Source organism: Vitis vinifera, chromosome 18 (genome assembly GCF_030704535.1).
Source record: "Vitis vinifera cultivar Pinot Noir 40024 chromosome 18, ASM3070453v1".
Classification (NCBI taxonomy): Eukaryota; Viridiplantae; Streptophyta; class Magnoliopsida; order Vitales; family Vitaceae; genus Vitis; species Vitis vinifera.
This window is the reverse complement of record NC_081822.1, coordinates 15548597-15562359: the sequence shown is the minus strand read 5'-3', so window position 1 is coordinate 15562359 and position 13763 is coordinate 15548597. Positions and strand designations below refer to the sequence as shown.

Below are 13763 nucleotides of genomic sequence, written 5' to 3'. Positions count from 1 at the left end.
CCACTACCTTGAGCTATTCATAGCATTTAGAGCCCAAAGCTCATGACCCGAAGTTGTTCATGTCATCCACAACCCTGAGCTATTCATAATATCTAGAGCATTAGGCTCATGACCAATAATCATTCCTATCATCCACATCCCTGAGCTATTCATAGAACCTAGAGCTTAGAACTCAAGACCTAGTGTCGTTCATGTCAACCACAACCCTTAGTTGTTCATAGCATCAAGAGCTCTTAGCTCATAGGATCCCGACTCATTCATATCATACACAAAGTAGAGTTGTTCATAGCATGCAGTGCCTTGAGCTCACGACTCAAAGTAGCTCATGTAGTCCAATGCCTTCATTTATTCATAGCATGTTGAGCCTTGAGATCACAACCCGGAGTCGTTCATGTCAACCACATATCTGAGTTGTTCGTAGTATCTATGACACTGAGCTCACGAACCAGACTCATTTATTTCATCCATAGCTCCAAGCTCATGATACAGAATCATTCATATCATATACAACCTTGAGCTTTTCATAGCATGTAGAGGCTTGAGCTCATGACCTAGAGTTGTTTATGTCAACCATAACCTTGAGTTGTTCATAGTTTGTAGAGCCCTAAACTATACATGGTATCTAGAACCCTGAGCTCACAACCCATATTTATTCATGTTATCCACAACCCTGAGCTATACATAGTATCTAGAACCTTGAGCTCATAACCCAGAGTCATTTATGTCAACCAAAGCCCTAAGTTGCTTATAGCATCTAAAGCCTTGAGCTCACAACCTAGAGTCATTCTTGTCATCTACAACCTTGAGTTGTTCATATAATTTAGAGCCATGGATACATAACCAAGAATCTTTCATATCATCCACACCACTAAGTTGTTCATAGCATCTAGAGGCCTAAGCTCACATGATCCAGAATCTTTCATATCATCCACTAACCTGAGCTATTTCAAGCATCCAGGGCCTTAAGCTAATGACCTAGAGTAGCTCATGTCATCCACAGTCCTGAGCTCTTCATAACATCTAGAGCCTTAGGCTCACAACCCAAATTCTTCATGCCAACCATAGTCTTGACCTTGAGCTCATGACCTGGAGTCATTAATGTTAGCCATAACTTTGAGCTATTCATAGCATTTAGAGTCATTGGCTTAACACTAAGAATCATTAATGTCATCCTCAACCCTGAGTTGTTCATAGCATCTAGAGTTATGAGCTCATGGGATCCCAAGTCATTGATACCATCCACAACATTCAACTATTCATATCATCCAAACCTTGTGCTTTTCATAGCATCTAGAGCCCTGATCTCACGAATCAAAGTCATTGATGTCAATCACAACCTTGAGTCGTTCATAGTATCCAAAGCCCTAAGCTCATAACGTAGAGTCATTCATGTCATCCACAACCCTAAGCTCATGACATAGAACCGATCATATCATAGATAGTCCTGAAATGTTCTTAGCATCTAGAACATATCATCAACAACACTGAGTTGTTTCTAGCATCAACAAACCTAAGCTCACAACCTGCAGTAGCTCATGTCATCCACAGTCCTGAGTTGTTCATAGCATCTAGAACTTTGAGCTAATGACCCAAAATCATTCATGTGAATCACAACCTTGAGTTATTCATAGTATCGAAAGACCTAAGCTCACGACCTAGAGTCATTCATGTCATCCATAACCCTGAGTTGTCCATAGCGTCCAAAACGGTAGGCTCATGACCTAGAGTTCACATCAACAACAACCCTAAGCTATTCATAGCATTCAGAGCCTTAAGCTCACGACCTAAATTAATTCATGTCATCCACAACGCTAAGTTGTTCATAGCATTTAAATCCATGGGCACATGACCAAAAATCATTCATATCATCCACAACCCTGAGCTTTTCATAACATCGAGAGGCCTGAACTCACGGGATTCGTAGTCATTCATATCATCCATAACCTTGAGTTGTTCATCACATCCAAAGTCCTAAGCTCATGACCAAAAGTCATTTATTTCATGCCAAACCCTATGTTATTCATAGCATTTAGAGTCATTAGCTCACAACCAAGAATCATTAATGTCATTCTCAGCCTTGAGTTGTTCATAGCATCTAAAGGCCTTAGATCACAGGATCTTGAGTGGTTCATATTATCTAGAACTCTGAGTTGTTCATAACATCTAGAGCCCTGAGCACATGACTCGAAGTCCTTCACATCAACCACAACCTTGAGCTATTCATAGCATCTAGAGCCTTGAGCTCATGACCTAGAGTCATTCAAATCATCAACAACCCTGAGTTGTTCATTGCATTTAGGATCATAGGCTCATGACCAAGAATAATTTGTATCATCCTTAGCCCTATGTTGTTCATAGAATCTAGAGGCCTCAATTCATAGGATCCAAAGTTGTTCATATAATCCATAAGTCTGAGTTGTTCATAGCATCTAGAACCTTGAGCTCACGAACCAAAGTCGTTCATGTCAACCATAGCCCTGAGCTATTCATAGTATCTAGAGCCCTAAGCTTATGGCCTAGAGTCATTCATGTCAACCATTGCCTAGAGTAGTAGCTTATCTAATCCACACCTCTGAGTTGTTCATAGCTTCTTGAGCCTTGAGATTACGACTTGGAGTTGTTCATGTGATTTTTCAGAGCCCTAAGCTCATGACCCAAATTTGTTCATGTCATCCACAACCCTTACCTATTCATAGCATCAAGAGGCTTGAGCTCATGAAACAGAATCATTCATATTATCCACATCCTAAAATGGTTTATTGCATTTACACGCTTAAGCTCACGGGTCTGAGTTATTCATAGCTTATAGAGCGTTGAGCTCACAATGAGGAGTCTTTCATGTCAACTATAGCCTTCAAATGTTCATAGTATCTAGAGGCCTGAGCTCATGACCCGGTGTTGTTAATGTCATACAGAGCCTTGAGTTTTTTCACAACATCTCGAGCCCTAAACTCATGACCCGAAGTCATTCATCCCATAATCTAGAGTTGTTCATAATATTTAGAGCCCGAGCTCACTTCCTACAATCATTCATGTCATCCACAACCCTATGTTTTTCATAGCGTTCAGGGCTCTGAGCAGCTCGTAGCATCCAAAGCCCTAAGCTCATAACCCAGAGTAGCTGATCCATACCCCTAAGTAGTTCATACAATCTAAAGCCCTAAGCTTATGAGCTAAAGCCATTCATATGGTTATCTAGAGCCCTAATTCATGACTTAGAGTTGTTCATGTCATCCACGACCCTAAGTTGTTCATAGGATTAGTGGTTTGAGCTCATGACGTAGAATCATTCACATCATCTTGTAGACCCTCAATTTTGTCATTTGACACTTGCATTTATCTTAGGGGCGTCACATGCACCCAATTTTTTCCGTATGGCAACACCATGGCCCCCTTTTGGGCTTGATCGGTTTTCGAGGGTTCATCTGTGGTCCAATGTAGTGCGAGTTTGTAGTTCATTTTGGAGTGCCCTCATGACCAATTCCCTAGTTTTTCACATCATGCTAAAGGAAGGAAGTGAGGTCTTCCCAAAACTTTAGTTCAGTTGGAGTTCATAGGAGCAGGTTCAAATACGAAGCACTTGGGCTTTCTTCATTCATATCTCCCTCATCCGAACTCAGAATCATGCACCATTTTTTTATGGACTCCTTTTTATTCAAGGAATATTCTGTCAAAATTTCAAATTTTTTCTCAACCGGTCCCTAAAGTTTCAGTTTAGCCAGAGTTCATTGGAGCATGTCTGAATTTGGAGCACTTGGGCTTCTTTCGATCATATCTCCCTCATCTGAAATTGGAAATGTGCACCAGTTTTTTTTATGGACTCCTTATTCTTCAAGGAATATTCTGTCAAAATTTCAATTTTTTTCTCAATCAGCTTGATTGGTTGGCAACCGATTCAACGGTTTGTTGGGCCAGCTTGTATAGAGCACTAATTTTGGTGATTTTGAAGCCCAAATCCTACATGGCTCGGGCCCATAAGCTCCAGATCAATCTTGGGCAATATCGTGGGCCCATTTTGAGCCTTGGTTTGGGTTCCTTGCAGCCCACCATGAATCCATATGGATTCTTGGTGGTGAAGCAAGGGAGTAAATGTGGAGAGAGCATCTCACCTTGTGGACTGTGAGAAGTGTTTATGGAGCTGGTTTCCGAGGTTGATGGGGCCAATTTCTAGAGCTAAAGGAGGGAAAAATGAAGGTGGAAGTGGAAAGAGTAGGGGTTCTGGTATAAAAATCCAGAATGGAAAGAGATAAGGACCTTTCCTTTGCATTTTTTTTCTGGGGGGAAAAACTCTATCCAAGTTTGGTGAGGGAAAAGAATAGAGTGTGGAGAAGGTTTTGAGCATCTGAGAAAGTTCTGGGTGCACGTGAAGTGAGCAAAGAGAGAAGGGAGTAAGAAGCTCTTGATTGATGAGGACTTGAAGGAAAGGCAGCCTTGAAGCTAAGCAGATTTCTGCTTGAGGGAAGAACAATCTGGTAAGCTTTATGGATGCTCTTGATATGTAACTGTTGCATGGTTTCATTTTTTATGTTTTCTATGGATGTCTCATTTTGGGTTGGTTCTGATCAGGAATGGGGGCGAGTGACCTACTTTTGATGTGTGAGCAATAGGGTCACTACCTTCATTAGTTTTGGTTTTGGTTGAGGGTTGTTATAACCTCCTGATTGTTAAGGGAAGGATTCTTGTGGCCTTGTAGCTTTTGATTGAGGAACTTCTTAGATGCTAGATTCAGGTGGCTATGTTGGTATGGGCATTTCTACCACTTGGTTTTTCTTGAAACCTCCTTTACTTGGTATTGAGAAAGGGTCTCCATGACCTTCTCTGTTTTTTTTTTTTTTTTTTAATTTGCCATCAATAATATGGACTTAAACCCCAGGTCTTGTGGCTAGATGTAGAGGTTCCTTATGGCTGAAATTTCAGTTTGCTGCATTAGGGGGGCTTTAGGCGGCTGAATTTCAGTTAAATTCATAGGCTATAGGAGGCTGAAATTTCAGTTTGTTCCATGGAATTCGAGTAGCTATAGGTGGGAGGCTTCAGGTGAATGAAATTTCAGTTTGGGGATTTAGGTTGCCACATGTGGATGTCCGTGTGGCCAAATTTCCAGCTGGGTTTCTTGAGTTTAAGGGGGTTGCGTTGTTGGTTGATTATTGAGCTCTGTGGCCTTAGTTTTAATAAGGTTGGGTGGCTCGGGTTTCGCCTTCTATAAGGAACACATTGCATTGTTTTGGCTGGTACTCCCTCATCCAAGCTCAGAATTGAGCGCCATTTTCTTTTTTGGATTCCTTGTTCTTCAATAAATCTTTTGGTAAAGTTTTAGAATTTTTCTCAATCAGTTGAACTGGTTGGGAACCAGTTCAACAGGTAATGCTAGGCAACCCTATTTTATAAACACATTGCATTGTTTCAGCCGGTTCTCCCTCATCCGGGCTTGGAATTGAGCACCGTTTTTTTTTTTGGATTCCTTATTATTTGAGGAATCTGATGGTAAAGTTTCAGAATTTTTCTCAATCAGTTAAACTAGTTGGGAACCGGTTCAACAGGTTCTACTAGGCAGCCCCAGTTTTAGCATATTTTGACCCCCATTTTTGTTGTGGCTTGAGCCCTTAGGCTCCAAGGCACTTGTGGGCCACCTTTAGGGTTAGTGTTCAGTTTGGTTAGATTTCATGTGAGCCCACTTCATGGATGGGAATAATGTGGGTTAAGTGAGCATGGTTTGGTTTGATGGAATTTAGAGGAATGTGTGCAAAACAAAGCAAACCATTTATTTAATTTCGATTTGCTTTCCTCCCTTTTGGGTATGAGATTTGATGTTTGATTGAGAGTGCATGTTGTATGCTTGTATTAACTGTCTCACCTTTTCCTTGCAGTGCATGGCTGGGGACTGATTACTACCCAAAAAGTGCTATTTTACACCTTTAATTCATTATGTTTTAAGCACTTTTGTGTAGTAATTCTCCATCTTTATTCCAATTGGCATGTTAAGGACCTAGAAATGACTTCTAATCATATTTGTGGCTAGTTTTAGTGTTTTGACAGCCTTTTGGATCATTAAGACAAGCCAAGTAAAGGAGAGAAGCAAAGAGAAGCAAAGAGGAAAAGCAAGCAAAGTGAAGAGAAGCAAAGAGGACAGCAGCTGCAGTCTTCTTTCGCACTTTTGAAGCACTTCCCGAAGTCCATTTTCTACATGGTATATACCATTTCAAAGCTCAGGAAGTCAAGAATCTAACGCTTTAAACTGTGTATGATTTGGAGCTGCAATGAGGAAGATATGGCCTTCGGAAGACAACTGCTCCAGGCTTGTGCGAAATTTCCGCACAACACCTTGTGTTGTGCGAGTGTTGTGCGAAATTCGCACAACACCTTCAAAATTCGCACAGCCCATGCGTGGTGCGAATTTTCCTCTGTTTTTGCTGACTCCACTTTAGATATTTTCTTATGTATTTTTTGATGTAATTTCCTTTCTTATCCTTATAACTAACCAATCACAAGCTTTTGCTTTTGTAAAGACTATATAAGGGGTGGAAATCACCTCTTGGAAGATATAATATATGTTACGTTTTACACTTAGGTAATATACAGAGCTCTCTCATTTCTCTTTTCTCTTTACTATTTTATTTTCTTGGAAGCCAAACAACCTCTGAGGATGTTTTCCCGGAGGATGATTGGCTAAAACTTTTAGTTTCTCAAAGTATGGATGTTATGTGATGACTTGGATGCAATCCCATGGAAATTTCTCGCACCTGGAAGGTAAGGTAGTCGTTTTTCATTAAAAGTTCATTAATGCAAAGTTTGGTTTTTATTTCCTTTGGACAACTTCCAACGACCAATACTTGATAAGCTTTTGGATTTCTATCCATTAGTTATCTCCTACGAGCTATTGGAAGGTGAGGTTTTCAATTCCAAGTTTTTCATTAATCCGTTAGAACCAATTTCAATGGCCATTGAAAGGTGAGTTTATCACCTGGAATGACTTTGAGTTGCCAATATTTGGTAAGCTTTTGGCTTTAGACCATTAGTTATCTCTTACGAGCCATTCAAAGGAAGTCTAAGGTGAATAACCATTGATGAAATTCACTACCATCTGTTTTGCCATTTTAAAGGATTAAAACTTGATTTGCTAAATCCATACCGGTTCGGGAAGCAAGCATCACCATAGTTGCAACCCCAACGCGAGGAGCCTATCCTGAGATTTCCAATTTGCATAAGAGCCAGAGCATAGCTATCCTATCTTTGAGAAACTTGTTTTTACACCCTTTCATTTTAGTGTTTAATGTTAGCTTAGATTAGTTTAAATCTTTCTAAAACATTTACATCTTCTTTTAAAGCTAACATCCATAAGAAAATCACCTATTTTCCTAATTTGAATATCACTAGTGTTTGCGAAAACCCTTCCCAGTGAACGATCCTAGAACCACTATGCTATAGTAGCTTAGCTACTTTAGTAATAGTATTTAAGGTATAAATTTTGTTGATACGCCTTTAAAGCTAAGCTACCATGAGTCGCATCAGGGACCACAGGTATGCACTTCGGCTTTGGATAATGAAATTCACATGAATGCTTGGCGCATGATTGCTATGTATACTTGTTGTGCATTTGAGCTTATTGACTAACCTCTTATGCAACACTTGGCTGGGGATCTTAGGTATGCACTATGATTTTGACTTGTTGAGGGTATGTGCATGCTAAATACTAGGCGAGTCTATGTGATTCATGTCATTTGTTTAGCTCAAGGTTTGTTTGATCTTTGACCCATATGCTCCCATATACCCAGTTCATTAGTAGAGACTGAGTTCTGGGCCTAGAGGGGTGCTACCTTGCATGAGGTACCTTCCCGATAAGTAAACTAATCCCATGCACACCTCACCCTCACACGCTCACCCACATGCATCTTGCACACGTCATAGCTCACCCATGGCCTCCACAGCTCATCCAAAGCCACCTCATGCAGCCCGCATCTTACCACAACTCACCCATGGCCTCCTCACTACCACTAGGCACCCACGACCACCCTTAAGGCCAACATATAATTTATCTTTGGTAGCTGAATTCTTTTATGGAGAGTTATGAAATTTGTGGTTGTTAGTAGATGAAATTCAAATGGAAAAGATGTTAATTCCCAACTGAAAATCAATGGAATTGGAATAGCTAAGTTTTAGCCACGTAATGAAGTTTCATGGCTGCACTTTGGTGGCCGTTTGCTAGAGATTAGAGGTTACATATATAGGGTTGGTTCATGGCTAAAAATTCTCTTAATTCAAGTAGAAATACGATTAAATTTTAGTAGATTTGGTGGTTGCATATGTTGTGTGCTTGTGCTTATTGACTCATCCTTTTTCGTAGCACATGGGTAGGGACCTTAGGTATGCATCATTGTTCTGATTGTCGATCTCTTATGCGTGTCGAATACCAACTAGGATTGTATGAGTCTTGTCATCCATGTAGCCTGGGGGGATTGACTGATCTTTGACCCATATGCTCCAATGTACCCAATTCACTAGTAGAGACCGAACTACGGGCTTAGAGGGGTGTTACTTCGCATGAGGTACCTTCCTAATAGGTAACCTAATCCCTAGACCCATAAATTAAGTTTCGCATACTGTTTTTTTTTTTTAACTGGAGTCATTGAAGGGTTTTTGTTCTTACTTAATTTTCCTTATTTCAAAAATAAAAATAAAAAGTAAATGACGACTCCAAACAAAATCATTCCTCATCGGGGACAGATTTTCCATAACTCGAAAACCATACTTTTTCTCCACTTATTTTTTTTAATCACGAGTCACATCGGTCAGTGGATTGGACAGGGTCCACAAATTGGCAACTCCATTAGGGATAGAACCTAGAATCTCTGGTTTGATAAGAGGATCAAACTTGAACTTGAGTTTGATATATTAGAGCACATGGTTCATTGACCAGTGGACTTTTGGGCTATTTGGATGACTGATGATCACTTACTTGGTTGGCATTTGGCTTACACATGTGGTTTGTTGTTGCCTATGCGTTCAGCTGATTGGTTGTAGCATGTTCACTTATTGTTGGTAGTGCTTGGTCTTATGGTTCATGATAGACATAGGATGATTAGTTTGTGTGTACATTTTGTGGTAGGCCAGCTCTTTATGCATGACTGTTTACTGCATGACTCATTATCTCTTACATGACTGCTTGCTGCTTGTCTTTGTGGAGCGCACATGTATCTTTTTACATCAGGGTTTCTAGTCTTAGTCAATTGTCTCTCACTGGTTTCTTAAGTTGTATGGGAATCATTCCTAATTGTTTTCCTTTATCCAAGACAGAGGCTTGGAGTAGGGTCTAGCGTAGGCGTTATATCAATGTTTGGGAGCACTATGGAGATGACGAATATCCGAGCAATGAAGACTTGTATAACCTTGAGCTGGATTTCATGGATACATGCATAGCCAGTGTGCCACTTTGTTTGTTGGTTATGATCCTAGGTTGTGTATCCCATGTGGGTGCGGTCGTCTAGTCTTTAGGTTGTGTTTTCACCTGTCATTAGTTATAAAGCTACTTTACCATTAGGATATTGTCATGTTAGAGTTCTGTCCCCGCACATGGGGCCATGTATTAGTTTAGCTTTTGGCATCACATGACATTTCATTCTCTCAGAGGATTTAGTTGTGGGATTACATTAGTGGTTTGATTTCAAGTTTGATAGTCATGAGGGCTGATACCCTTCCTTTCATTTCCAGGATTGTTAATTAAGGATACGACTTGGGTTCTGGATCTTGGATCAAGATCGGAGGTAAACTTGTGACAAGGTCAAATCAATACAGCCAGATAGGATAGCCATCATTTCATAGGGATATAAACCCCCAGTATGCTACTGTTGACCAGCTAGCCTAGATCACAGACATTATAGCGTCGCTCAGAGACGCTTTCTTAGGATTAGGACAAAGGATTAATGGGCACTAGGCCTAGCCAGTGCCAATTCAAGGGAACACCCCACATGATTCTACTATACCACCATTGCCACTATTTGGTCATACCATACAACAAGACCACATGGTTCCTTCGTCTCCACCACCACCAGTTTAGTCAGCTCCATAGGCTAGGGCATTTGTTCTACATGGGTAGACTGAGACTACGCCACATTCTGTTGTAGCACTTGTGTAGGTTACAAATGATACTCAGACCCGCATTGATAGGATTGAGCAGATGATGAGGTTGTTGCATGTTTCAAATGGAGTTATGAGTTGGGATGGGTATGATGATTTTCCAATTGTAGCATTGCCTGTTGAGTTCCATATGTCGGATATTGAGATACACGGGGATAGTGTGCTCCTGTATCCATTTGTAATTGTACAATGCTATTATGCATGAGCATAGACTAGATGAGGCATAGATGATTATGTCGTTTCCCCTATCACTGAGTGGTGCCGCATAACGTTGGTTTGCTTCATTAGACCCCTCACAGCGTAGGACCTAGAGTGATTTAGCATAGGAACTCCTTAGATAGTACTCCTTTAACACAGTAGTGGATGTATCATGAAAAGAATTGGAGGCCCTTAGATAGAGGTCAGATGAGTCAGTTACCTCATTCATATCCCGATAGAGGGAGAAGATATCGCAAATTATTGACAGACCTTTAGAGCGAGATCAGATCAGTATGATTATGTGTGCAGCCTTTAGCCCTGGCTTGCCATACATCTCATGGGTTTTCCTAAGACAGATTTTGGCTCATTGGTACAAGCTCTCTATGGCATCGAGGACGGTATACCCAAGGGATTATGGGCATACTCTTCCTCTTCAGACTCAAACGGGAAGAAACTCGAGTGAGGCCCCAGACCATCAAATGTTGGTATTATTGGCATGATGGGCCATAGGTCTTCACGAAGCCCTCACACTCAGAGATAGTTTTTAGATAATCTTTATCCTACAGTACAACATAATCAGTATAGGCCAATTGTCCCCACCAAGCCAGTAAGGCCTGCTTATCTACACCTACCACCGTAGCCATTATACGCCACTTAAGCAACTCAAAGGCCACCTATGCAGTTCCATCATCAGTATAGAGCATCGCCTCCATCGAGGTTTGTTAGACAATTCTCACAGCTTGGGATACCATTGAGCCGAGCCTTTCAAAGGTTAATTGAAGGAAGACTGATTGCTCCATTACAGCCTAGACCACCGTTACAGTTGGCCCCATCGGGATATTGAGCAGATCTTCATTGTGCCTACCACCGGAAGGTAGGTTATGACACAGACAATTGTGTAACTTTGAGACATGCTATTGAAGATCTGATTGATTAGGGCCTAGTTGATTTGGGATGACTTGGTGTGACCACAGACCTGCTCCCCACTCACGATACTAGAGTCGTACCTCAACCTCCATAAGGGGTACATTTGATTAAGTCCGTAGGAGATAAGATATTTATGATGGGATGAGATGGAGAGGCTCCTCAGTCAATTAGTTTGTATGGGGATTCAGACTTCATTGGACATAGCTCTGACTAGCACATCCCCAGGCCATTCAGATTGACCCTAGACGGGATTCCTAGAAAGCCTTCAGTATCACTAGTGTATTTGCAGCATATGCGACCCATGACGCCTTTCATTCTATTCCCTAAGGGGTACGGGCTCACTCATAGAGATGTTCAGATAGTTACACGGAGTGAGAGAGTAGCCCAACCTCTACCCGTTGGCAGGCCATTTGTTGGTACAACCACCAGAGAGGAGCTTCAGATAGAGGATGACGAGATTTTGCACCAGTTGTGCACTATGCAGCCCTCGCCTATCCATTTGGAGCCTTTTGGTCTCATCTAGTACGCACAGAGCCCTCAACTAGATTTGGATTGACATCTCTACTATCTAAATGAGCTCATACACATTTTGACAACTGATAGAGCCACATGTATTGTGTTCTCTAATGATGACTTGCTCCTAGAAGGATCAGATCACGTTTGTCCCTTGTAAATCAGTGTTGCATGTTTAGGCCATTGAGTGTCGTCAGTCCTGCTGGACAACGACTCTGCCTTGAATGTTTATCCATTGGTTACAATCATTGCTCTTGGTTTTTCCCCATCTGATTTTGGACCTTCTACACAGACTGTTAAAGCTTATGATGGGACTCAGAGGAGTGTTATGGGTACACTTACTGCACACATTATGATTGGGTCAGTCAGATACTCCGTGCTGTTCCAGCCAGTCATCCTTCAATCTATTTCTTGACTGTCCTTGGATTCATGAGGCTGGCACCATACCATCTTCCCTTCACCAGAAGGTAAAGTTCATACATGAGGGACGAGTCATCTTGACATAGTCTGACAAACATGTCATCCCTTCCTCTGAGCCCGTATTGAAGATTAGCCACAGTAATGATGAATTGCATTTGACTAGGTTCACATTTGATGAGGTTCAGGTAGTCAGCTTAGAGGATGACAGTAGAGACATGGTGCCTGTGTCATTTCATCAGTACAGCAGCACCTTAGTGCTTAGCATGATGAGAGGCATGTCCTACTTACCTGGCTTGGGATTGGGTCATCGCTAAGAGGGGCCACTTGATTTTGCATTCACAATTAATCATGACATGCCCTACAGTTTGGGTTACACTCCTATAGAGGAAGATGCATGTCACATGGCGCGACTGCGCATGGACAGGGTAAGGGCTCATTTGTTTAGCATTCCATTTGATTATCCCCTTCAGCCGTATACTTTCCGCTTGGCTGACTACTTTATTAGAGGTTCAGAGCATGTCCCCCATGAAGGGGATTGACCATAATTCATAGACAGTGGAGACTCAGGATATCCAATAGGCATAGGGTCAGATGCATTTTTGTTCTGGGATCACCGAGGAATCCGATGCTGTGATAGTTGCACCCTAGTCAATGAGTCAGGCCAACATGTTCTCTATGTGTTTCCTGGATGAGATATTTGATTATGGATTGCTCGTGGATTCCGGAGGTGTAACCGGTGGAGGGAACCTTGATGATGCCTACACTGACGAGATGGACATGATAGGCATAGGTCATATTCTTGACATAGCTCCCCACGGGCCTCATTCTGCTTTTGATCTGTTTGGAGTTTCTATGCTTGAGATGGATGGAGATGACTTTATTACTGATGTTATTACCCCAGATTTTACTTCTATTGAGAAAGCATTTGATCCTATGGATCCACCTCTTTCTTTTGACTCTATGTCCAGGTTTGTCACTTGCTATGATGTTATGTCTGAAGGAAATAGTAATGATATGAGCATTTTCGAGTACTTACCTGTGTCACAACAATTCCCTTTTATTGCACCTCAGGCACCCACAACACAGATACATGATATTGATGATGTGAGAAACCCAGATGGCCCACTGAGTGGTCAGTCAGATTGTGATTCAGACTTAGAAGAAAGAAAAGTTACACCCGTTTCTGGTAGCACCGAGTCAATGGATTTCGGAACCTTTGATCAGCTTAGGGAGCTTAAGATTGGTTCTTCCTTATCTCTTGATGAGAGGAGAAGACTGATTAACCTAATTAGGTCATACCTAGATGTATTTGTGTGGTCATATGAGGACATGCTAGGGCTTGACCCTTCTATAGTTCAACATCACTTGCCCATTCTACCACATGCTAAACTAGTTAAGTAGAAATTGAGAAGACTGCACCCTCGATGGAGTTTATAAGTTAAGGAGGAGACTCAGAAACAACTTAGTGTTAGTTTCTTATCTGTAGTCGAGTATCCTAAGTGGCTGGCTAATGTCATTCTCGTTCTTAAGAAGGACGACAAGGTTAGGTTTGTGTCAATTTTAGGGATCTTAACAAG

General features: G+C 41.4%; 1 pseudogene; it reads right to left on the bottom strand.

Annotated features, from left to right (window-relative positions):
• Nucleotides 1-13763, bottom strand: part of LOC132253096 (uncharacterized) — a 174641-nt pseudogene that overhangs the window by 150874 nt on the left and 10004 nt on the right.